This window comes from Ambystoma mexicanum, chromosome 12 (genome assembly GCF_040938575.1).
Source record: "Ambystoma mexicanum isolate Mex_15411 chromosome 12, UKY_AmexF1_1, whole genome shotgun sequence".
NCBI lineage: Eukaryota > Metazoa > Chordata > Amphibia > Caudata > Ambystomatidae > Ambystoma > Ambystoma mexicanum.
In genome coordinates this window covers 667,866,377-667,894,058 of record NC_090936.1, presented here as the reverse complement: position 1 = coordinate 667,894,058, position 27,682 = coordinate 667,866,377, and the positions used below count along the sequence as shown (strand labels likewise).

The 27,682-nt window shown below is 43.8% G+C and overlaps 1 protein-coding gene across 50 annotated transcripts in view; it reads left to right on the top strand.

Annotated features, from left to right (window-relative positions):
* LOC138513982 (mucin-19) overlaps positions 1 to 27,682 on the top strand; it is a 1,848,798-nt gene that overhangs the window by 1,080,785 nt on the left and 740,331 nt on the right. The window lies entirely within an intron of this gene.

The following is a 27,682-nucleotide window of genomic DNA, read 5'->3' as shown; positions in this document are numbered from 1 at the left end:
CTCTGTTCACTTCTGAGTGGAAACATTATTTGCATATTTCATGTCTTAAGAGACTGTTTTTATATATTTTCTCAGATTTCCAGTTAGTCTTTAGATATTGTTCTCATGAAGCAGCTGTAAGCTTTATAAAAATGTATATATTTGCCCCAACAAACAGGGTTCCGTAAGGGGCTCTTTACAAAACATAATGGGGCTCATTACAAGTTTGGGGCGAATACACCAGTAGCCGTTACCGCTGTGGTGTGTGGTGGAATTACAGCCATATTACACTTGGCGGGTGCACGCACCCACCATTGGCGGCAACGGTAATTCCATCTGGCAGAATTACAGTTGAAAATGCACACAACGGAAACTCCGCCCATATTTGGCAGAATTACCATTATCGCTAGGTCATTCCATGCTAAATCCGCAGACGGAATTAACATTGGTGGAATTAACGCCAGCAGAATTAACGTCATTGCAGGAAAAGGAGGTACTGTGGCAGCCATCCATTGAAAATCAACCTGTAGGAGTTCCATCAATCCCCAGAGGCAATCCCAATCATGTCTGTAGGGAAAGGCAAGTCAAAGGTACCAGATATCATGGTGCGAAAAAACCCAAATTCAATGATTAGGAGCTAACAGTCCTGGTGGAGCAGGTGATGGCAAATTCTGAGGAGCTCCATGGGTCACAACAGCGTAAGAGCACCCAGCAGTGCACAAATGCCATCTGGGCAGACATAAGGTCCAACGTGGTGGGTGTAGGCCATATCTCGCATGACATTGAGAACATGAAAAAGAGGTGGAACTACCTCAAAGCAAGGGCCTGCACCCTAATTGCCAACCACAGCAGAGAGACAGATGCCACAAGTGGAGGAACAGTAGACCCTCTACCACTGACCCGATGGGAGGAGTGGGTCAGTAGCATCCTCCATGTGGTAGGCCTGGAGGGTGTGGGCTCGGTGGGTGGAGGTGAGAGCCAGCAGCCAGGGAGTACCTGGTGAATACATGAGTGAATGATGTCCCCATTGCAGAACAACCCTAATAGCATGTAGACATACACAAACTGCCATGCATCCAAGTGGAAGTAACCCCAACAATGCATGACTCATCCATGTGACACTGCAGGCTATTACATCATGAGTCATGGTAGCCATGATTCCCCCTTAAATTCAAGCCAAGTAGGATGACGAGGGTATGATGAACAAAACAACCACCATCAAACTGCAAGTAACAAGGACTGTTACACATCTGCATTACACATCACAACCACCCCTTGCCCGTGCACCAGTCACTCATGCATAGACACAACAGCAAGGTACCAAACATGCAGCGCGTGTCAAGCAAAGAACACCACTGGATGTGTGTCTCAAACTAACAACCACTGCAACTGACCAGTAGCTACATGGCCCCCATGGAGATAATGTCCAACCTAATGTTGTACCCCTCAGCTGACAGTACTACATGATGTGCTAGAAGCACGTGTCCTGCCCTACATTCGCACACATGCCCCTCTATGTCAGTGATGTACATGACTGCACGGTACAAGCAAGGCACAACCCCCACATTGACCATACTGTCAGTCACATGAAGTATGCCCCCCTGGCATAGTACACATGACACCACATAACAACACTATTTTTCTCAAACGGCAAAAACCATGCATTAATGGATCACAAAACACACTCCTTACCACATGGATAAGACTGGTAGTATATAAAAGAAGGTGTAAAACATGACGCACAATATATCCACAGGAATTGCACCTACACGTAAATCCGTATATTCCTTTAAAACATGTCTTTATTTAATTCATTATAACACTCTTAAAATGATCAAATTACATAAAATTCATCATCCAACACACAAGATATAAAACATAAAAAAAGACTCAACTTTACAACACATAACAATCCCAAAAAATCGGGTTAAATCTGCTGATTTTTACATTGACTCCGTGTGGGACTCCACACTGAAGAAATTTCTTTTCAATATCAGTTTTATTAGTATTTCCTCAATAACCCAACTTGTACAAGTTTCTGTCCTAAGAGCACGTATTACTGTGGGACATTCATCAGGGGTACAGATGGTATGTGTTTGTATCTGAAGGTGGATTGTATCTCTTTCCTGGCACTTTCTAGTCGCTCTGGATATAGCTAAAAAATTGACACCTTCTGAATTGTGGTGATAACTTCCACAAGCCTCACCAAATCGTAGATTTTGGTGACACACGACTTCCAAATGATTACAGGAGGTCGCTCACAAACTGCCTCTCAACTTAGCACTTCCATGTAAATCAGGACTCCAGGTGAGGATGTGCCTCCAACTCGATAGATGGTAGGGTGGGACGGCAAAATTAAATCTCCCTTGAAAAACCGAGTGTGGCCTCTGGATAGATCCCAGGTAAGAATACGCCACCTAACCAGTAAGTGCTAAGTTGAGAGGCAGTTTGTGAGCGACCTCCTGTAATCATTTGGAAGTCGTGTGTCACCAAAATCTACGATTTGGTGAGGCTTGTGGAAGTTATCACCACAATTCAGAAGGTGTCAATTTTTTAGCTATATCCAGAGCGACTAGAAAGTGCCAGGAAAGAGATACAATCCACCTTCAGATACAAACACATACCATCTGTACCCCTGATGAATGTCCCACAGTAATACGTGCTCTTAGGACAGAAACTTGTACAAGTTGGGTTATTGAGGAAATACTAATAAAACTGATATTGAAAAGAAATTTCTTCAGTGTGGAGTCCCACACGGAGTCAATGTAAAAATCAGCAGATTTAACCCGATTTTTTGGGATTGTTATGTGTTGTAAAGTTGAGTCTTTTTTTATGTTTTATATCTTGTGTGTTGGATGATGAATTTTATGTAATATGATCATTTTAAGAGTGTTATAATGAATTAAATAAAGACATGTTTTAAAGGAATATACGGATTTACGTGTAGGTGCAATTCCTGTGGATATATTGTGCGTCATGTTTTACACCTTCTTTTATATACTACCACATAACAACACACCTAACACATTTCCATCAATGTATTGACGTACACTTTCATGTCTCCCAACAGGAACACAAGACACCCAGGAACCCTCGGAAGGTGCCAGTACCTCAGGCACACTGGCACCAGCAAGTGCTACATAATCCACAGGCCAGGCCTCGGGCAAGATTGGGAATGTCACCCCAGAAAATATAATCCAAGGGGACAGTGCTGTACCCCTCCATGGCCACTAGCACACCAGCCACAATTCAACCACCTACTCAGTCCATTACGGAGGTTGCAGCTCCACCCACAACAGGGGAACTCCCCACCACTTCCGGGAACTCAAGAGTACAACACACCGGCTGTTTACTGACAATATCCAGGCATGTGCTCAGCCCACTGCACCCGCTGCCACCGGCTAATCAAAGTTTTCCTCATCCAACTCCAGTACTACATGTTCACCTGCAAGGCACTTCTCATCGGAATCCTCCCCCTCTGCAGCCTCTCGCCCATGTTGTCCTCCTCCACCCCCTTGTCATCTCGCCATGCCCTCCACTTCAAGCAGTCAGAGGACATGGATGACCATGCAGACCATGTAGGCCGGGTATCTGGCGATGAGGGTGTGGGCCCCCAACCATCTGCTGAACCATTGCAGGCTCCCACATTACAAGCCATTTGGGAGCAGCTGGACAGAATCGAGAAACAGCAGGCTGAAATGCATCGCATCATACAGGAGCAATTGTGCCATTCACAGGCCATGTGCAACGTGATCTAGGGGGCCTCCAGGAGGGTGGCCATATACATTGACCGGCTGTGCCAGAAATATAGTGCACACAAATGCAAGTAACACCATCATCAGCCAGAGCTGATCTCTGCCTCACATGAGATCTTGGTCAGAGGAGTCAATCTAACCACGCAACACCTCTGGGGCAGCGATTCAGTCAGTTTGGTGTCAGCCACCCCTACTGAGGAGTCATTCGCCAGCATGCCTCCCAAGTGCTCCCAGCATCACATGTCTAGTGCCAAAAGGGGACAAGCAGAGAAATGTTAGTGGTTCAGCACATGGGGCAGACTGAGGGTGTGGGGTGGGAGATGGATTTGGGGATCAGGGCGTGGGGTGGGTGATGGAGTTGGGGATCAGGGTCGGGGTGGGTGATGGAGTTGGGGATTAGGGTTTGTTGATTTGGAAATAAATAACTGTTGAGTCTAGACGATGTGTACAGTGTTAATTCTATGGTGGGTGAAACCTTTGCATTCAGCGAATCATCAGTGGCGTTAAAGGTACATATGTGCTAAGTAAAACATTATCCATGAGGTGCTGGCGAACCATTCGTCCTTCCCTCACCTACCCATGTATGTCCTGGGGTTCTCTGTATTCGCCTGCGATGTCTTCATCAGAGCCAGGGGGGAATGGTCCTCATCTCAAGGCATTTGTATGTTACTTCCCATGCAGATGTTGTGCAGCGTTGTGCATATGACTACAATTTTACCCCCTTTCTCAGGGCTGTACATGAGTGTACCAAATGTGTGGTTGAGGCACCGGAATCTAGCCTTCAACAATTGGAAGGTTTGCTCAATGCATGTCATGCTCCTCCTGTGGGCCTCACTATAGACAGCTTCCTGTGGTGTACCAGGGTTCCTCACAGGTGTTATCAGCCAGTGTAACTGCAGATATCCTGAGTGACCTACAAGAAATGTAATGTACAGTGTTAGACATGGACGTTGTGTGTCAAGGTACATGTATATGGGCCTATTGTGCCATTGGCCTATGTGCGCATCAATTGTGGTGGAGGCGCATTGGCCTACAGAGTGCATTTTCAGTCCTTCACAATGTATGCCACATAATTCATCATGTGTTTGGCTATGCACTGACGTCACCCAGGCAGTTGACATTATGGAGATGATGGTAGGCCAGGTACAGCCCCATTACCATGCATTGACAGGGAATTGCTTTTACAGATGCATTGCTTTGTGTCACTGATTGTGTTCTGCTACCTTGCATGCCATGATGTTCTGTGGAGTCACCTGAGGTGTACACAATTAAGTCACACAAGTAATTCATAATCTGATGTCAATTAGAACTAATAGAAAATCATTATTGTTTCACTTATTTAATGGAGTGATACATCACTCCAGTCCACTTCCATTCAATGTATCATCCATTTTAGAATTCACCCTTCGCCTCTCCATCCAAACAATCGTTCTATTCATCACTAATCTAGTCATCAAATTGGGAGTAAAACTAGGGTGGTTTCGTCTTGTGAAATGCAGACCTATTTATTTGAATTTACATGATCATTTTATTTCTAGGAACACCAGGCACAGGTCCAACCTATGCTCCCGGCATGGTTCAATTTAAAAACAAATTGTACAGTGTGATAGGATAGAAAACAAGGTTTGACCAAAACCTTTAATATACCCATCCCTCCTCCATTGCGACAATCATTTTAAATCAACACTAATCTGGTCATAGAATTGGGAGTAAAACTATGTTTTATTCATCTTCTCATATGCATACATATTTATTTGAATTCGACATGAGCTTTTTAACAATCTTTCCTGAATATTATTCATGTGTCAAACAGTTGCACATTATGCTATTCATCCATTACGAATCTATCTCCCTCTTCTCCATCAATATTAGTGCTTTTACAACTTATTCTAATATCTACTGTTCCTCCTTTCACACATTTACACACAGAATAGCAATGCATGCTTCATTAGAAATTATGGTATATTTCAAATCCATCATTTATTTTAGAAAGAAATCACATTTTCAAGGAATACGTTGGCGTTAAATGACCTGCATGAAGGGTTACAAAGATAACTTAAATAATTATCAGTTTTGCTTTGAAAATAACATATATCAGAAACCTCATGAATCAACTGTATTTGAAAATAAAAATGTACAATTTAAGATAATATTTGAGTCACCATGAAAGAAGTATTTAATGCTCCACAGGAAGTTTATCATTAACTGTTAATCTGTACATTTGAACTAATAGCACATAATAATGGTATCAGTTTTATTTAATAGAGCCATAGATCATTCATTTTCACTTCCATTCAATGTATCATCCATTTTATTATTCACCCATCACCTCTCCATGCACGCAATCATTTAATTTAATACTAATCTATTCATCAAATTGGGAGTAAAATTAGGGTGGTTTCATCTTGGTATATGTAAACCTATTTATTTGAATTCTGTATGGTCATTTTATGTCTAGGAACACCAAGCACAGGTCCAACCTATGCTCCAGGTATTGTTCAATTTTAAAATACATTGTAACATGTTGTAGAAAGGACAGAAACCAAGGTTTGATCAAAACATTGATAATACACCCATCACCCTCCATTGCAACAATAATTTTAAATCAACACTAGTCTACTAAATTGGAAGTAAAATTATGTTTTTTTCATCTTCTCATATGTTTATTTATTTGAATTTATCATCATTTACCCGTGAGCACTTACATAACAGATGGGAATCACAATGACTAACAAAGTTAGAGGCCAGCAATTTATCTCAGTGGGTTGCATGCTTGTGGCTCCGTTTGTTTGCTGAACACACCATTAGATTCAGGGGTTATTAAGGAGGGGGATGCCGAATTAAGATGTTAAGATGATCATAACTCCACACATCTGCTGAATTTCAAGGGATTTGTTGAGTTAAATCTAATCACCTAAACTGCCCCCTCCCTAAAGTTGTTTCAGTGAATATATATCTATGAGTATATATCACTGAAAACACCTTAGGTGAAATGGCATTAAGGTGCCAGTTTAATGCAACAAAATACCTGAAATTGTGAAAGTTGGCTGATTTCAGAAGCTGTGTCACCTTAACTACGAGACGCCCCCCACCCACCCCATTGTGCTGCCCCTAAGCAAACTGGCAAACTGATGACATCACTTATGAAATCATCACTGTTAACACTTGTACAGCCAATCCCATGTAAAAGTAAGAGAGATGCAAAATTTAATAAGTGTATTTATGCATCTCAAGTAGAGTATGAATTCATATGCGATGCTTGTTTAGGGTTTACATTTCAAATACTGTTACTTTACAACCATGGTTTTCCTACGAGCCTGAGACGCTCTGTATTAAATGAGTACTTACCAGGACAAGATACTCTAATACCTTTTCCACTCTGTTCTTAAATCAGTCCGCAAAGCAAAGTAGAGATTTGTAGTATTATAATTGTGACCCTTTTCAGCATTCCACCAAAGATTCCTAACATACATGAGAAGGAACTGTTTTCCAAATCTCTTTATTCTACATATCACACCAATAAATATCAATGCCAGTAAATTAAAGTAATGGGTAGGTCTTGACCCGGCAAGTGGTTATCAGGACAGGAGTAGTTAATGTAATATACTGATATGAATTGTAATGTTTCCAGAGCATGGGTTTCATCCTGCATTTAGGCAGATGTGTTAGTCTCTGTCTCCCATGATCCCTCCCCACTGACTATGCTGACTAGGGCAGGTGGAAGTTGTAATGGAAGTAATCTAGAGATCCAAAAGGGGCAGAACCCTTCTTAATTGTAATTCAAATTGTAGATTTTTATGGGCATTAACTTCTTACTTCAGCTATTGTATTATTTACTGTGCTAGGAAACTTTTTGTGTTATCCAAAAACATATGGGTAATTGACATCTGTGCTAAAATACCCCTCTAAGTCAGAATAATTCACCCTCGCTTTTAGTCCAGTGGCGTTACTGAGGTCAGAAGTGATGTTTTAAGAGATTTAGTACATGATATCATCACTGATGTTATCTGAGGTGGCATGGGTTTGTTCTTGTTACCAGTGATGCCATTGATGATTTAAATAAAGATGTTATATGTGATGCCATCTGTGATGTCATCAGTGTGCTTATGGGGCTGCGCAACCGGGGCTCAGAGTTAGGGTAGCATAGTTCCCAGCACCTGCAAAATGTACTGGATTTTCTTGCATTAAATCGGCACCTTAATGTCACTTTGACAAAAGTTGTATCACTGAATTTCAGGAGTTCTGTGATGCTGTACCTCTCCCATCTCTAATTATACCTTTTGTTTTCTGTTATAATAACTGTTGTCATCTCCTTTGTTATCAAAGTGTGGTCTTAAGGTGTGCAATATTGGGTTCATCAGGTATTTCATCTTGTCATTGTCTATAAGAACTGAGATTCTTTGCGCTTGCTTCCTTTAAAAAAACAGGATCTTCATTATTTAGTCAAAATCACCTAAAATACTTCTTTAACCCTAACTAACAAATACTGCGCCTGACACATCTTATCATATTTGTGAAGTATTTGCTCTTTTCTTTTGCCACTTAATAAGAGTCAAGAGCTCATAATGGGAATTGAGATTTGTAAAAAAATAGTGCATAATTTTCTCCCTCCTCAGTGTACAGTTTCCAACGGGACTCAGCCCCTTCCTATCTTTAATGTTGCATGTTCCCTTGATGCATTAAATCATTAATTTCAGATGTATGAAGGTATTTTGGATATCACAATGTATGACACATGGGTCATCTATGAAGATTGAGATCTTCGCTGATGTTCTGAGAAAATCAAGAGCGAGAAACGCTTGTCCAATCAAAATAAGCATTGTCAATGCCTACATTTTTGCTTTTTGTGTAAGCATGAAAATGACATTTGATGAGCGCTGCCATAGTAATGGTAGCAGCTGCAAAAAAGGTGTGATTACCTGGGCATATAATAGCAGTGCCTGGTAAATGCTTAATACCTATACACAACACGGCTTCAGTGAAGGACATGCATATTGCTTATTAATTGAGTGGCTAAAGGCAGATCAGGTTAATACATTTTTATTACACCAGTAGTACCTTTAAAGCTCCAATTAAGTCACTAATTTGCAGAAGACTGGTTTGAAAAAGACACTGGCAGGTACTAATTCAAGCAGAAAGTTTGATGGTAAGGCTTGATACCAATTGCTCAAACCGATTCCAGAAGGAAAGGTGTTGTGTGTGGAAGGGCAGGAAGTGAGTGGGAATGACCATTGTGATTAGCATGGTCATGGGTAGTCAATGGGTGGGTAAATAACCAAACAACACCTACAAGCTTTGTGTCGCTCCTTACATGCTGTTTCTCCCTAGCTGTTCTCTAATGAAATAGTTTTAGCTCATAGGTGGCCCATTAGCGCCACCTAATAGCCACATCTAAATAAAACTTATGAAAACATACATTGGTAGCACTTGAGCTTCTGTGATGATCTTTTTTCAATTTCATTCTTAAAATTAAAGCTTTTGATGATAGTTCCCCATACACAGACCATAACCCTCCTAATACTACACTCCAAAACATTTTAGGTTCATTTAGGAAGCAGTCTCTGCATTTTCTTCATACTTAAAAAAGTATTGCTTCTCAAATGTATTTAAAATACTCCTCTTTCCCTACTAGTATGCACTGTGCTCGCCAAATCTTTATTAATTTATATCTGTGAAATATGTACTCTTTTGTTTTGCTGCTGATAAGGATTGAGATCTTATATCGAGATCTCCAGGAAAAAGCTGCCAAACCTTAAAAAATCCTCCTCTGTTTCCCTGCTCTCATACTCCTCATCCTGAAAAGGACCCCAAACACTCCTCTTATATCATTTTAAGGATTTTTGCAAAAAGAAAACTGCACTATAGGTAAAATGAGTATCAAGTTCCATAGGAAACCAGAAAAATGTATAAATAAATTGCTAATAACTTTTGACTTGAGTGACAGATTTGGCTGACATTTTGCAACAATACTTAGTGGTTCACTCCAATTCTATATCAGGTCCCCAAAGTACGCAAAGTTCTGCTAGGACCTCTGGATCATCCAATAGTGTCCTCCTAGCTTTTCTAGATGTGACATTTAGAGTATGTGACAACGTGTTAACATCAGAATTGTATAGGAAAGTAACAGCTTCCAATTCTATACTGCATGCTAACATTCACCATCCGAATCCGCTCAAACAGAGCATTCCATATGGTGAACTACTCAGAGCAAAACAAATTTGTTCAGATGATTCCAAATTCAGATTGGTGACTACATGTATGGGAAATTGCTTTTTAGGGAGCGGATACTCACATAAAATAATAGATCATGCCTACCAGAAAACTCAGCTAAAGACTAGACAAGATTTGCTTAAAACTAAAGAAACAACAGTAAACCTAATACGATCAGGTTTATCACAAAATACAATGTCCAGGCAACAAAAATCAAACAACTATTCAGTAAACACTAGCCAATCTTGACAAATGATACATATCTTACTAAAATCTTAGCAAACAGTTCCCAAATCATATACTCCCTGTCCCTAAAGTATAAGTAAGCACCTAATATGCTAAAGAAGGGGTGGAACCAAATAACTTACTATGGCCTGCCTACTGTAGGCGCAACAAGGGTTTTGTGCCATGCCACAGGTGTAAAGTTTGTAACTTGGTCCTAAAGGGCAATAGTATAGAATTTGGAGATCACCAAATATGGCATATAGAACAAACCATCACGTGTAAAACTAATTTTGGAGTCTATTATATAGACTTTCCTTGCAAGATGAGGTATATTGGATCTTCTACAGTACATCTTAAACTCAGAATCCTTTAACACATTAGAGCCATTCAAAACTTGGATACCAACTATCCCTTAGCAGTCCTTCTTAAAAGCAAACACAACAGTGATGTCTCACTCATGAGGTTTGGTGCATTGGCATATGTGAAGGCGCAAAAGGCACAAAGGAGACAGAAAAACAATTGAGGTGCCTTGAGTCTAGACTCATTAGAATGGAAATGTTGAAACCCAGGGACCATAACAGTGATGAAGAACTGTAAGTCTTTTTAAGATAATGGCATCACTGATGGCTGGATTCATCATTTGGACCACTAGCAATGGTGGTTTACACCAGTATGAAGCAATATTGTATATGGTTCTGTAGGCATGCCATCTGTACATATTTGAATCTTTGAATGTTTTTTATTAACACTCTGCCCACGTGGGCTTGATAAATGTGACATTTAGCGAGTCAGTGAATTATGCAGCAGTCTATGAATTCACAGGCTGGCGCTTTAAATTTCTATTATCGTTATATATGGAAGTATTAAGAGATGCGTACATATGTCTCCAGTCCATATAACTCACTGTAGTATTTTAACCTACATTAACATAATTTTGATTATTGGTCTAGGTGTGGTGAATGTACATATCCATCTACCATTTCCAATGAGTAGTAACTGGGCATCTCTTTGAAGGTTTATGGTACCTATATCTGTATTACTAGTTAATGGTTCATTAATGTATCCCTTAGGGATCTACCAACTAGTATTTCCATCATTTTATGCAATGTTAATTTTTGACCTCATCCCGAATTTGCACAGCTCATGTATATGCTGCCATAACACGTTTTGGACTTTGCATTTGTTTAAAATATTTATCATATATAGCATTATGTATTCATTGTAACTGGCACATAAGCACTTTACTAGATAAATCTAAAATATTGTAAACCAAAATCATTACAGCAATCCTCGTGCATAAGCAAACTTGGCATCAACATTTTGTAATATTTTTTAGTGTATATTTATAATTTACATAAAGCATTATCACTAATTTGACTAGTCCAACATGGCCGCCTGATTTTTGTGAAACCTAACTATGAGAATCTAACTAAGAGTTTCATAGTGATTATCACAACACGATCATGTGATTGCTTTCTGCACGTCAGGATTGCCGTTCAAATAGCAAAACCAAGTCATATTGTTTTTAACATCAACCTGAGGAAGACCGGCTCAGGATGGATTGCGTGGCGATTTTTAACCCATTTTTCATGGTTACAACTACTTGTTAATGCTAATGCTGCTAATGCCAATCACCATGGTTTTCAAAGCAATGGCCAAATAAAATCAAATATTTGCACTTTTTTCAAAATTAAGAGTGCAGGGTTTCTTCTGTCACATGAATACATCAGATTGTACTCGAATGGATGTTTGTGTTGTTGGATATCTTTTTTCATGATATATATGTATATATAGTCACCACACTATAGTTAAGGTGATTGCTAAGATCCATATGAAATTCGAGCGTTCGATTATCAGTAGCTTTTGACTTGCATGACCGATTTGGCTGATGTAAAATCATTGTCCTGTGTCCCTCCCAGAATAGAAATTTTGTGAAAGATTCATTGAAAAATTATAAAGTTATTAAGAAAGTAAAAAAGAAATGCTGTTTTCAGCCTACTCCCAGTTACTCCCATTGATTTTTCCTTAGTGAAAAAGTCCAAATTGTATCACGCTGAAGGTCAAAAATCCCTTGGGGGATTGAACCAAAGAAGGAACATCTTTGGAATTGAATTGATTTATTTTTCCAGGACAGTTTTGGCGTTATTCGGTTTAGTAGCATTTACAACATTTGAAGGGGAGGGATTGCCCCCTTCTCTCAAAATTATAGCTATATCTCCCATGGTGTTTTGCACCAGATAGGCTTTTCGAGATGAAAATCCGCCATTTTTTGTTTTGCTCGTTGCAACTGATTGCCGCAGTAAAAAGCTATTTGGAGTAGGTAAAGGGTTGGAATTGCATCAAGCCAGAGGTGGGGAGGGGGAAGAGGACAACATGTGAAGTTGTGGAGTTGTGGTTGGTCTGGGAAGCCAGTTACAGTTCAGATGTTTTCGCATCATCAGGGTGATCTTGCAAGATTACTGCGGTAATAACGAAAGACACTCTTGGAAAAGAAAATGCATAACACGAAGCAAAGAGAGAAAGGGAGTAATGGGAGGGCGCCTGGGAGGTAACAATAAACCATATATGCTAGAGAAAAAGAAGCCGGTAAATGGGACCACAAGTGAGGACTTATTCAAACCACAGCTGGAACTGAAACAGCGGCAAAATTCAAAGAGCAGCTAGATCTAAAACAGTGACAAATTGTTGGCGTATTACGAAAACAGTGACAAGGTTTTAGAAATACAGCACTGGTTGTGCACCCAACTACTCACACCTTACCTGAAAGGTGCTGCAGGCAGGAAATGGCTTAGCAAGGCACCCAGGGTGAACAGGCAACCAAGCAGTGGAGGCACCTATGGAGGTGCCCTTGGCCTGAGCGGTTAGCCAGCTGCATGGGCAAGGCTTCCCTGGGGAGTTTCCGCATGAACTGGGTTCCGGGTCTTGTCACCGGTACAGGACCAATCCCTGCTAAGGAGGGCAGGCAGAGGGAGGTGCTGAGGAGCTTGGAGGGAGGGACGGATGGGGAAAGGCTGAAACGAGCACAGTGCTTGCTTTGTGTGACTTAAATAATTATTCAGGAGATGGGAATGGTGGCCATATACACACCGGAGCAGAGTTCACCTTCTCCTGCATGTGTGAAGGTGGAAAGGAGCTCTGGTGCTCCACGATTACAGAGGGATCCTCGTGGGCCTTCCCCTCTGTTTGGACATACAAGAATGTAACGTAAATCGTACCTTTTATGGGACTTTCTTCACTGCAAGATTTTGGCAAAGGCAATGTAAACATGTAAGAATCATTTAAGATATGGAATGCTTTCTACTAGTTATTATTGAACTTACCTCTGTTGGGTGTTCGAGAAGCCCTACTACAGATGTGGCACACCATTGGATTGAGGTACTTCTATATTGAACTGTCGGGGAGAAATTCTGCCGGGGTCGGCCGGGCCGTCCACGGACCTCCAGGCAGGGAGGCCCCAACTCCTCCCGTGTATCCCAGTTGAGACAGAGCGCGAGACACACACAAGGAGCAAGGTGACTCTGCTGTTTATTAGACAAAAACGGCAGGGATGGGTCAAGGAACGTACGCGTCCGTCCTGACACACACACAATCGTGGGGCTCGCAGGCCCTTTTTACTGCATTATGACGCGCTATTCGCGTCACTTCAGAAAGTTAACAAAAAACCTATCGCCACTCTTAATTGGTTGCTCGAGTGGTAGGGTTAGTATAGCGCACATATAGAGGACAATGTTACTGGACAAAGGGTAGTCAGGTGATATATCTGGGTTGTCCCTACAATTAGATACATGAAAATTGTTACATGAAGACTCCTGAGGATTGGTTAATATTACTGACGTCTGAGATAAGAGCCCCATGTTCTGATTGGTGCACCCGTGAGCTTCCCAGCCTGGGACCACCGTTGTTCCCAGCTCTCGGTGTACCTGCGATTGCAACAATGTTTCAATATGGGTACGTGCAGACAATGTGAGGATTTATTCATAGTTGGAAGGCTGACCGCTCCCACTGTCGCAGATGTCCATTGAGCCTTTCAAGTGTATCTGCCTGTGTCTCGTAGCGAGGGATCCAGACACCTTTTCTCTCCTGGGTTTGGCATCTCGTCAGGTTCGGCTTGGTCACGTGGGGAGGGACCGTGTTTGAGGCAGAATTATGCACAATTAATATTGCTTTTCCACTGTGTGTCTGGTTTAATTTGCAGGTGTGACCTTAACGTTGGTGCGCGGAGTGCGAGGCTGCAACATCGTGCCTTTGATGCTTTGTCCTTGGAATGTGGGTTTGCAACATCGCAACCTTGGCTGGTTGTTTCACCGGGCCCATTCTGCAGGATCAGCAACCAGACTCTTGCTTTGTTAACGTCCACCGGAGCTCTTGTTTGAGGCCTACTTGGGCCTGGTGCATACGTGATCCGGTTGGTGCATGGGTGCTTTAAGTTATAGTAGCATATAGTTCCATGACCAGTATCGTGTCTTCATTATAGTTCTTATAGTGGTAACTGGTTTCAAGAGAAGCGTGAGCAAGCTTTGTAAATGAGTTTATGACGCGTCTTGCGTTTCTGCATTCTGAAAGCCTATGTAAAAATAATAAAGATGCACGTCCGTGAATATGCCTGTCGCCTACGTCATAGCACTGAGTATATTCTTCGTGTAGATCGGTGTGGGAATGTCCAATGTGTGTATTTGTACAGAGGTGCTTCCCGTTGTCTAGGTCGTCATGGCATCTCTAACGACGTGTCGATTTTAGTCTAGTTGGTCCGTGCCGCAGGTGTCGGCATGGCCAGTGCGGGCTGTTGGGCACGCAGATGGACACATCCGTATGTTCCTATACCAGGGTATTTGGTCATCTGGTAAATGGACAAACTCTTCTCGTGGCGGGTGTCTGGGTCGTGACCCTCTAGGCCAAGCGCGAGAGGTGAAGGACGGGAGCCTGGTCTTCCATTCTCCCACTTCAGTCCCCCCTCTGGTCGACTTGTCGACCACAAACATATCCTTCTCGTTATCTCCTCTTACTCGCCATATCTTAGTTATTCCTCCTAGATGTCCATAATGGTTCACATGATCTTCAAATGACCAATACATATATTCACAGGTTCCTCCAGGAGTACAGTATACCCATTTCCCTATGTAACTCCTGGGGTTTCTTGGGTTCTCGATCTTCACTGATGGTGGGTCTAGATGGTTGGTGATTATTTGGGTGCGTAGCTTCTCCCTCTCCTGTATTATCACACCTGTATGTTGGCCGTCATCTGCTGGCATCAGGGGGTGCATTCCCACCATTTCGAGCAACTCGTCAGTGGTGCGTGCCTTCCGGGCCTTCCAAAATCTAATTATGATCAGCGTAGCTCCAGCCAAAATAGGACAACCCACTATTATTTTCAGTCCATCTGACAGCCAGGATGGCATCCATGACCATAATATTGAGAACCAGCTCTTATCCTTGTTTACACCGTTACTTTCATCCATCATTTTGGAGTGCATCTGGGCCAATTGTGAAACTGCTTCAGTCAGTGTACCATTATCAGCATCGTTGGCAGGTAAGAACGTGCAGCATGATTGTCCTATCTTTGCACAAACTCCTCCTTCCATTGCTGTGAGAAGGTCCAATACATATCTGTTCTGGAGTGCTACCATTCTTATAGCTTGCAGCTCCTCTTTTATTGCGTTAAACCCATTTACTGTAGAATTAATGGTCATCATTAGTTCCCATCTAGTTATTTGGAGCCATTTCGCGTTTGCGTAAGCCTGCAGTCCCGGATGTATTATTGAAGAGAAGAACATTGCTGCTCTGCTGAATAGTCTGTGTTCTGGCGGTATGGAGGTTAGTTCCGTTTCCGACCTTCCCCACAGGTAATTTCCTGTCAGTGGCTCTCCTTGTCTTTTCCTTCTATTTAGGACAGTATCATTGTTGTTGGTCCTGTTCCCTTGCTCCTCCTTAAGTGGTGCAGATCTCTTTTTTCTCTTGTCCCCTTCATCCAGGGGGGGCAGTGTATGGTATGCCTTTTCTCCACAGGCCCAATAATGGTCCATTATTACTGCTGTTCCTGCTCCCCCCTCAGGTAACTCCGTCACACTTGCACAATTGGTGTTATATCCTACGTCCACCTCTCCTTTATGCTGGTAGCATACCTTGGGCGCAGTCAGCGGTAGTATTGTTATTGGGTCTTCATCTGTTTCTACCCACGTGAGCATTGGTACATACTTGATCCACGTCGTCCAACATCGGTGATTGTGGGCCTCGATAGTTGAGATAGTTTCTTTTGTTACCATGTTGCTGCCAATCACTCCTATCTCCCAGCTGTTGTCCAGATACACCTTTCCTGTTATCGTCACCAGCGGCCTCTCCCAACATCCAGGCTTACCCGGAACTTCGGTGGCGTACCAATCACATGGTAGATACTGCAATGTTACTTTCTTTGTTTCTCCTTTTGCAGGGCCACTTGTTATGTATCTGAATGCTTCTGCATGTAAACTGGTCTTGTGGTAACTCAAATAGGTCTTGAGGAAGTTGTTTTCATATGGATATGAATCTCGTGTTTTCCATGTCATGTGCACTACCGTCCCTTGAAATCTTCCTTTCGTTTGGAACAGTGCCAAGTATATTATGCATTGTGCTATCTTTTCATCAATTTCTGTGGCAACAAATGTTCGTGAAGCACTCATGGCGTATGGTATTAATGAGCAAACGTAGCAGCTGTCCTCAGTTGTTTGTTTACCAATGCGGGTCATGTGTTGGTACCATATGTTGTTTGTGACGTGTGCTGAATCTTGTATAAAATTATCAATACCTTTATTGTCTGAGTATGTGCTGCGTTTAACTCTATTTTGCTTGGGTGCAAGGTTACTACTATCACCTGACGTAACACCTGTTGCAGCAGGGGACGGGGGTATATTAGGTTTAGGTGCAGCAATAAAATTAATAGCATAGCTGTACTGCCATACAGAAGCAGCCAAGAACCCGGTGATCATCAAAATCCCTATTACCTTTATTACATATGCTAGTCTCACCGGCATTTTGCTCTTACCTTGCTGCAGTCCTGGCAGCGTATTCTTGCGACGTTAAAGTTGCCCGCCTGAAAATTCTCAAAAATGCTGGTTACTAAATGTTAGTGGTTTGTTTCCTTTAAGCTCTCCCTATCAAATAGTCATTCAGTGCCCAGGCGAAGAGCTGTTCCCACGCTACTCTAAGTGATCTGTCTCTTAGGATCGGCAAGTATGGGCGGAGGTGGGGCATGGAATATTCTATGGCCAAGAGGAATGCTGTGTAGTAGACACGCACCCTTCTCCTTTTTAGGTACGTTGGCCTTTTTATTTCGTATACAAATTGGTGTGACAATTCTTCTGGGTAGTTATCGTCTGGTAGTACCATCTACACCTGGGCAGTGAACTTGTTAGTAAGCTACTTTCTTAACAATACAATACGCAGTACCTGTATGTGCGAGAGAAAAAGAGAACATTCATGTGTTTACAGGTGTATTTGTGAGGCAATGTCTTTCAGGTCAGTTATGACTATACTTGGGGGTCAATGGGCGGGGGTTTGGGCTCAGGTGGCGGAAGTATTTTTACTCCTTGAGCGTGTGACCATGGGGTGGGCTGTATGGGTATCACTCCTTTCTTCGTCAGTTATTGTCTCCGGGGAAGTTGGGTAGTGACACGGTAAGGGAACAATTGGGTCGTTGTCTGTGGTAGAACTTCCTTCCTCTGTAGGGGATGTTGTTGCTGCTCTTCCACTGGACCTGTCGTTGGCGCTGGGGCGGGTCTGCAGTTTGTAGATCTTTACATCATGTAAGTGGTTCCAGGCACGCTTGTCTTTTAGTTTTACTGCTCTTGTTGATACGTCCTCTACCAGATGGGGGCCAGTAAACCTCTTATCGTTCCACTTCCTATTGAAATTGCGAAGTAGCACGTGGTCACCTTTGGCAAGTTTGCACAAGTTCTCCTTTTCTAATTCGGTACTGGCGCCTTCTTCTTGATTGCTGGTGGACCCGCCCCGTGTGCGCTCGAGCTGTTGAGACACAAACACAACACTAGTAATCAAAGAAGACACATATTGATACATTTCATCACCTAACACACTTGCTGAACTTTCGTGGTCAGTGAATGCCCTTGATGTTGGCGTTAGGGGAAGGCGCATTTGACGTCCAGTAACCACCTCGTGCGGGGTGAGGTGGTGGTCGGACCCTGGCCTATTCCTCAATTCGAATAGAGCTAATTGAAGGCAATACAACCAGCTTTTCTTTGTTGTTTGTTGTATTTTTGCAATTGCCTCCTTCAGTAGGCCATTCAGGCGTTCACATACACGGTTAGCCTGTGGGTGGTATGCACATGCAAATTTATGTTTTATGTTCAGCAAGGATGTAATATGTTGGAACATTTCGTTTGCGAAATGTGGGCCGTTGTCTGACCTTAACACCTCGCACACTCCCCACCTGGGGAAGACCTCCCTTACTAGGAATTTGGCTGCTCTAAATGCATCTGGGTGTGAACAGGGCCCTGCTTCAATCCATCTAGAGAATGGGCATACTACTACAATCATATACCTATTACCTTGACATATGTTGATCATATCAACATAGTCAATGTGAAGGTGCCGAAAAGGTCCCTCTGGCCGGGGTATGGTACCTCTTATCACCTTTAGGGTATGACCGGCCGTAAACTGCTGACATGTAAGACAATTGCTGATAAAATTTGACACATGAGAATTTAACTCAGGACAGAACCAATCTTCTCTAATTTGTGCTGCAATTATTTCCTTGCCTGTGTTGGCTGGGTGATGTAATTGGCTCAGGGCGGTGTTTAAAAGTGCCAATGGTATTACAACTTTCCCAGTGCTGCTCTGGCGCCATAATGCGTCGGTTGGTGACATTGTACATCCTCTTTTTACCCATATTTCTTTTTCAGCCATTGGTGCAGCCGCTTGTAGCTCCATAATCTGTGTGGCTGGAAGATGGGTGTACCCTTCTCTTATCAACATCTCCCTAGCCATTCCCCTCCCTCTCCCTCTCTGAGAGTCTGTAGGGTTCCATATCTCACCAAAGTATGCAGCATATTTCGCATGTGCGTCTGCTGCTGCATTCCCTTTTGAGATGTGATCTTCCCCATTGGTGTGTGCGGTGCATTTTACTAGGGCTAGTTCTTGGGGGTCATTTATTACTTCAATTAGTTCAGCCAATAAGAGGGCATGTTGCACTGGAGTGCCATCAGCTCTCCTAAACCCTCTTCTTCTCCATTTTGATAGCCCTGAGTGGACAGTGGATGTAACATATGCACTGTCGGAATATATGGTTACTCGTTTGTCAAAACTTTCCTTCAATGCCAATATTAGTGCAACCAGTTCTGCGGCTTGAGCAGAATAATGCTGTGGTAATTGTACACATTTCATAGCCACACACACCGGTGCCTCCATCCTTTTAACCACTGCTGCCCCTGTCCTCCTTATCCCATCTCCTTGATCAATAGTTGATGACCCATCAATAAACAAAAGCTCACCTCCCTCTAGTGCGTTTTCTTCAACTTTTCTAGTACCTGAGAACAGTTCAGTTATTTGGTTGCAATCATGGGCATAATCTCCCTCCTCAATTACTTCTGCTAGGAACCTTGCAGGGTTAACCGTGCTACATCTAACAATTGCTAGTTCAGCTCTAGACAAGATGATCTCATAACCTGATGCCCTTTGCGTTGTTAGTGTGGACTTAGGTTTATTCAATATTGCAAATAGTGCATGTTCCACAAACAGTGTAGTCGGACACCCCATGGTTATTGCTGATGCTTTTTCCACTGCAAAAGCAGCTGCAGCGAGACCTTGTTCGCAAGGGAAGTGGCCTAACATCACAGGGTCTAAGTGACCGCTGTAAAATGCTACTGGTTTATAGCCCATGCTCGTTTTTTGGGCCAATACTGCCTTCATCACTGCTGAGTCGCAATGTGAAAATATAAAAAATTGTCGCTCATTGTCTGGGGATGCCAGTACTGGAGCAGTTGAAATTGCGTCTTTCAATTCATCAAAGGCCTCTCTCATTTCCATAGTCCACCTCAACTTTTTCTCCCCTTTATTTGCTTCTCTCAAACCCTCAAGCAGGGGTCCTATGTATGAGCTGTAATCAAATACCCATGCTCTAGAGTAGTTGCACAGCCCCAGAAATTGCTGCAGTTCTCTCACAGTCTGTGGCATTGGAGTGCTTGAAATGGCCTGTGCTCTTTGTGGTGCAATTTTTCTTCCAAGTTGGGATATCAGTTGGCCAATGTAAAGTACCTGTTCCTGACAGTATTGTATCTTATTCATGTCTACCTTGTACCCTTTTTCAGCCAATATCGTCAACATATTTAAGGAGTCCTCTCTACATTTACTTTCGTTTATACTGCAAATTATTATGTCATCCACATACTGTAACACTGTGCTTTCCATTTCAACGTTACTCAAATCCATCTGTATTACTCTATTGAAAATTGAGGGTGATTCACAATACCCCTGTGGCAATCTGGTATGTTTCCACTTTGTGTTTCGGTAAGTGAAGCTTGTCAAATCTTGTGAGTCTGGGTGTAATGGTATTGAGAAGAAAGCATTTTTAAGGTCAATCACTGTAAACCGTGATGCTTCTGCTGGAATGCCACACAATATTGTGGCCGGGTTTGCTGTTACTGGATACTCTGCTTCCACTATGTTATTCAAGGGCCTGAGGTCCTGTATGAAGCGCCAAGACCCCCCTTTAGCCTTGCGCACTGGGTACACAGCCGTGTTGCAGGGTGACTCTGAGGGGACCAATATGCCATTGTTTATAAGAGCCGTTATGGTTTCATATATACCCTCATCTGCCTCTCTTGACAGTGGGTACTGTTTCACTCTTGGTAGTATTGCACCTTTTTTCAATTTTATCCTTACACCCCCTATGCTTTTTATGCATCCCACGTCATAAGGGCTAGTAGTCCATAATGATTTGGGCACCTTTGACATATCCTCCTCAAAGAAGGGGACTGGGGTGCATGCGGGTGCCTCAAGTGCCATTGCAATTTTCTGTGCTACTTGTTTGTGAGCCACCCTTAGCCATATTCCTACACTCATCATGAACACCATTTCACCTTCCTCCTTTTCTTCTGAGAACAGCTCCTCATCTGACACCTGGGTCAGCCTACATCCTTCTGCTAGTGCTATCACTGCCCTCCATGCTCTCCCTTCTTTATCTTGGGCATGTACAGCAATATAATCAGCTGTTGCAATAATGCTCTCAATGTCCATTACAAACACCTTTCCTTCTGGTTCATTAACAGGTGTTTCTGGTCGGAACAGATAGGCTGCTGGCCTCCTCCATATTTTCCCTTCTATCCCTGGCATCCATGCAAACGCCATGTCTGTTCCATACTGGAATAGCTCGCCATCTACTGGCTCCGCCCTAATCGCTGTCTGTCCACAGTATGCTTGCATAATCTGTCGTGCTGCGAGCATGTTAATCCCTGGAGTAGAGCAAATTATGCCATCCTCTGTAAAGGAGATCGTCATATTCAACCTGTTCATTATGTCCCTCCCCAGTATATTCACTGGTGAGGCACTATAATATAAAAGTGGAACTGACAGATCATAATCTCCAATAGATAAGGGAACGTTATCAGTAAATGGAACCAACCCTTTAGCCCCAGAAAATCCTTGGGTGTTCATGGCTTCGCCTGACATCTTAAATTTACCTTCCCTTATGCAAGACCGGGTTGCCCCGGTGTCAACAAGGAATGATAATTTTTTGTCACCTATCGTTACCTCTATGCGTGGCTCCTCCGCACTATTAGGTGTTACTGACAGGATGGGACACACCAAGGCCGTCTGTGGGCTGTCCTATTGTGGGTACAATGATTGGCCATTCCCTGTGTAAGGGTTGTGTCCCAAGACCGTCACCCTACCCAATTGCGTTTGTTGAGTTTGGGGTTGCTGTGTTAACGTTACTTGTTGTTGTGGCAGTGGCTGTTGTTGTGGTATTTGTTGTTGTTGTGGGTCATTTCCTTGTTGTAACGTCTGCTGTTGTTGTATACCCTGCAGTTCTTGTGGGGTCCTAGGTTGTGCTTGTTCATTCCATGCTGGTGTTCCTGGCCTGACCCTACACATACGTGACATGTGACCTAATAACCCACAACTCCAACACACGGGTGGTTCCCTGCTTTGCCATGGGAAGCTCCCTGTGTTGTCCTGGTATACTGGTTGCCCTGTGGGGTAGGAATGTCTAAGTCCTCCCACCTGCTGTTGGGCATTATATCCGTATCCTCTCCCTCTCATAAATCCTCCTCTCCCCCTATTATAACTATAATACCCAGCTCCTTGCATTGGGTACCCTCCTCCCATGTTTGGTGCGTGTAATTGCAGTGGCGGGACTGGGACTTGTTGTGTTATAATCTGTGGAGGTGCTATTTGAGCAGGATCTTGTGCAGCCACTACTTGTATTGGGCTTTGGGCCATTGGTGTGGGCGTAGTTATTAGTGCCCCTTCCATTGTGTATTTAGTACGTTTTTTCTGTACTAGTTTAGCCTCTTCTGTTTTCCTGTCCTCTTCTTTTTGTTTCATCTTTCCTTGCCATGTCCTGCAGTGATGTACTATATTCAGTTGTATTTCTTGCCATGGTTTTGCTTCCATTCCCACTACTTTCTTTAGTTGTTTCTGAACTCCTTCTGGGAGCCCTTGTACTAGTATATGATAAAATATGGCTGGTGTTTTGTCCCATTGTTCTCTAGTTTCCATGCGCCACTTCTCTTTGATATCCTGGATATATCAACAGGATCCTCATTCTCACGCATTTTACGGGAAGTAATTGCTCCTATGTCTGATGTGTCTGGGTCATGTACTCTCAGTGCCTGCCATAGCGCATGTCTGCAGTTTGCAAATGGTGCCCCATCATGCGATGTGTTTGTTATTGTTACCCCATGGAATCCCGCTCTCTTCCAAATGTCATCCGCTCTATCCCCTAATATTGAGATTAACAGGCCCTTTACATCTCCTACTGCTAGTTTCTGTCCTGCGGTGTGTTTTTCCATTTCATATATCCACTTACCCGCACCTCCACTTAGTGATGGGAGCCTACATTTTATATTTTCCTTATCCGTATGCTTCCAAGGGACGTACTGTGGTCTAACCCCTCCTCTCTCCAACAGTGGCATTAAGTTGTGTCTGGTGTCACCCTTTATGTTCCACAATATCGAGTCTTCACATCTTCACACCCCTCCTCTTCTTCCGGTTCCTTTACCTCTTCAATTTCGTCCTTATTACCCTGCTCCTAACTCCTTCTCCATCCTTTCCCCTTTCGTCATTTCCGGTAGTTAATGTGGGCGTGTTTATTTGTCTGTCTTGCCTGCGACTAGGGAGGTCTCTAAGCCTACATGCATAGGGTGTCAGTTCGTCCATGAAGGGCGCAAGCTTTATTCTGCGCAGCGAGCGTGCGGTGGTTGAGCATGTAGGGTGCGATGGGGGAGGGCGTGATGGAGATGGGGATGGTGTGTTTTCATGGGTTTGTCTTTCCACTATTCCTTTCACTCCCTCCTCACTTCTCTCCAAGTCCTCCCTTCTCCTACTGATCCATGGCGAGTCTATGTTTGTTCGAGTGAGGTATAGCTTATCTAAGCTTTCCCTTTCACTCTTTCTTCCTTCTCTCTCCACTCCTTCTTCCTCCTCACTGCAAAAATCATTCATAAATGGCACCCCCCACTCTGCCTTTTTCCCTTTTATTGTTACTGTCTCTAAGTCTATTGGGTCTATTTCTCCTTTTCCTTTGTTATCAACCGCTCCCCCTAGTGCTGATGTTGTTGCTACTTCTCTACTTCTATATACATCCCCCCATCTTTCACTCTCCCTACTCCTCCCCTCTCTTTCTCCTTCCCTTTTCTCCTCCATCTCCCTATTATTTTCCTCCCTCTTCCTTTTCAATTCCTCCATCACTTCGTTGCTCATCTGTTCCAATATTCTTTCATCCTCTTTCTTCCTTTCCCGTTTCACTCTTTCTCTCTCCACGATACTTTCTATTATTTTCCCCTCTTCATATTTCTTAGCTGTCTCTGATAGTACCCTCCTCTTCCATATTTCCATTTCCTTTTCTCTTTCCTCTTCTTCCTTCTTCTTCTCTCTCAACACTACTCTTGATACCCTGTCTGCTGCTGCTTTTACCCTTTCAGCTTCTCTCCTTTGCTCCTCATTTTGTTCCCTTAATTTTTCCAATTCGTTCTTACCTTCTTTTCTTTTCCTCACTCTCTCTTTTTCCTCCCTCTCAAGCTGTTTGATCAGTTCATTCTGCTCATCCCTTAGCTTTGCTAATCTTTCCTCTAAAATCTCTTCCTTTTGCCGTAATAGCTCCTCCCCCCTTATTTCACTCTCTCTTGCACTATCCTCGTCTGTTCTCTTTACTACCTCCTTCTCTTCTCCAGTTAGTGAACCTCGTAATTTTAATAATATTTGTGCAGCTACCCACTCATCATGTCCTATCTCTACAGTCTGCTCTTCTCCAATCTTCCCCTCTCCCACTGCCATTTTCCTATGAGCCACATATGGTGGAGGGCTGTATGCCGGGTTCGAGTATCCTTCAGCCGCCCTTAACTGTCCTTCTATTTCTCCTAATTCTCTTAAAGGGTACAACCCTCCTCCCTCCGTTTTCACTCCCGGTGTTATGGGTATCTCGTTGTTCGGTTCCCTTTTTATGTCGTCTGATTTAACACTCTTTTCTCCTCCCTCTCCTCCGTTCCCCGTATTCTTTGTGCTTTCACGCCCCTGTTTCCCATCCTCTCCTTCTTTCTTAGTCTCCTTTTCTTCCGGTGTTTCCCCCATAGTGAACATTCCATTTGGTCCCGGTCGGGACCCCTGGAACATCCTCCATAAGTTAAACACCTCCACATGGTTTGCCAACTTCTTCCCCTTGTATGTATTGTGCAGATGGTTTAGCAGTGAATGTTGGGCATATGGATCGAAACTCCCATTAGGTGGCCATGGTATTAACATTTTGTTATCCGTCCCCTGGGTCCACTCTATGCTGTACTTTATTAACTTCTCCCTATGGGGTGGCAGTGTGGTGCATATGTGTTGTAATGGTGTAGTGAGGGTGTTCCCCCACCCTCCTGACCCTGTCCCGTATGACATGGTGACTCTCCACTTGTTATCCTTTCCTTCACTGGTAGTTTACAATATACAACCTTATATTGTTTACCTGGCCCCGTAAGTATGGGGACTTATGACAATCCGTTATGTATGGTTTTACATTTGTCAATTCCCTTCTGTTACTACACCCTTACGGCCCCCTGCGGCTGAAGCGCACACAGCCCCCTGCGGCTGTGTACCCTTTACGACGCTCTTATACAGTCGTCCTGTTTCCCCGTTCTCCTCCCCCTGTTACACTTGCCGTGGCCGGCGTTCTCCGTGCGCAGCCACGCCCCTTTCCCCTTCTCCTTTTCCCGATCCACTCGTTTATCGTTTATCTCCGCGCCCGCTCCCTTATCACATTTCTCTTCCCCACCACTCCCAAAACCAAACTTCCTTGTGTTCGCGCTATCCTATTAAATCCCTACTGGTGACGTCACCGATCTCTTCGAGCTAATGGTACATTCTTATTATGTTCTTTTAAGTTCAAAATACACTTGCAACCTACCCCCGCTAACCCTACAGCTGTCTTCCTGTCACTCCTGGAACAAGGTAATCAAATCAATAATATAATCGGACTGCGCACGCTGCGTTGCCTCGCGTGTGATACGCCCCTCAACAGGAGGGCTTAACCAGCCAATTATCTTCCGTATTGGGCAACTTAATTAACTAGCCATCGCCTACAGGGAATCGTCATCTACCTATCGAGTTTCTTGCTCGAACAATAGGGATCCTCGTCTACTCATTGATCAATAAATGCCAAATCGTAGGAAACCACACACACACACCCACCCTTACACGTAGTCGCGACTTAGGCCAATCAGTGCCTTACGAGCGGCCGCACGTGATGTTTTCGTGCTCCGCCCTCCCTCTTCCGCGTAACGTAGCCGACTGTTCTCGCACTCGTTTCGCTACCATTCATTCCATTGGCAACACTAAGTTGTTAGACCTTCGCCGCGCATCTGTACAACACCTCCCTCATTCACTTCCTCCCCCCTCCCTTACAATTTCGCATTGCTTGTTGTGCGTGTCATGCTCACCAAGTTCTCTCGATGCAGGGCCGCTCGACTGCGTGCACCCCTCCAAGCGGTTCGCCACCTCCCTTCGTCTGGACCACGTCTGGACACTCGCCAACCGCGGGCGGGATACTTCTCAACCGGCTCCCGAGGGCCAATATCCGGACTGCGCCGTCCGGTCTTCTCGCAGCTCCGCGATGGTCCTGTAGTCCTCAGAAGGGGGCAACGGCAGAGGGGGCCGCGCCGCCGGGCCTCCTCGCAACGGGAGTGCCTGGAAAAATTAAAAATAGAGGGTCGAAGTAAAAAGAAAAAGTCGATCTTAAACAGATCTCAGCAGTGCCTCCAACTTGTCGGGGAGAAATTCTGCCGGGGTCAGCCGGGCCGTCCGCGGACCTCCAGGCAGGGAGGCCCCAACTCCTCCCGTGTATCCCAGTTGAGACAGAGCGCGAGACACACACAAGGAGCAAGGTGACTCTGCTGTTTATTAGACAAAAACGGCAGGGATGGGTCAAGGAACGTACGCGTCCGTCCTGACACACACACAATCGTGGGGCTCGCAGGCCCTTTTTACTGCATTATGACGCGCTATTCGCGTCACTTCAGAAAGTTAACAAAAAACCTATCGCCACTCTTAATTGGTTGCTCGAGTGGTAGGGTTAGTATAGCGCACATATAGAGGACAATGTTACTGGACAAAGGGTAGTCAGGTGATATATCTGGGTTGTCCCTACAATTAGATACATGAAAATTGTTACATGAAGACTCCTGAGGATTGGTTAATATTACTGACGTCTGAGATAAGAGCCCCATGTTCTGATTGGTGCACCCGTGAGCTTCCCAGCCTGGGACCACCGTTGTTCCCAGCTCTCGGTGTACCTGCGATTGCAACAATGTTTCAATATGGGTACGTGCAGACAATGTGAGGATTTATTCATAGTTGGAAGGCTGACCGCTCCCACTGTCGCAGATGTCCATTGAGCCTTTCAAGTGTATCTGCCTGTGTCTCGTAGCGAGGGATCCAGACGCCTTTTCTCTCCTGGGTTTGGCATCTCGTCAGGTTCGGCTTGGTCACGTGGGGAGGGACCGTGTTTGAGGCAGAATTATGCACAATTAATATTGCTTTTCCACTGTGTGTCTGGTTTAATTTGCAGGTGTGACCTTAACGTTGGTGCGCGGAGTGCGAGGCTGCAACATCGTGCCTTTGATGCTTTGTTCTTGGAATGTGGGTTTGCAACATCGCGACCTTGGCTGGTTGTTTCACCGGGCCCATTCTGCAGGATCAGCAACCAGACTCTTGCTTTGTTAACGTCCACGGGAGCTCTTGTTTGAGGCCTACTTGGGCCTGGTGCATACGTGATCCGGTTGGTGCATGGGTGCTTTAAGTTATAGTAGCATATAGTTCCATGACCAGTATCG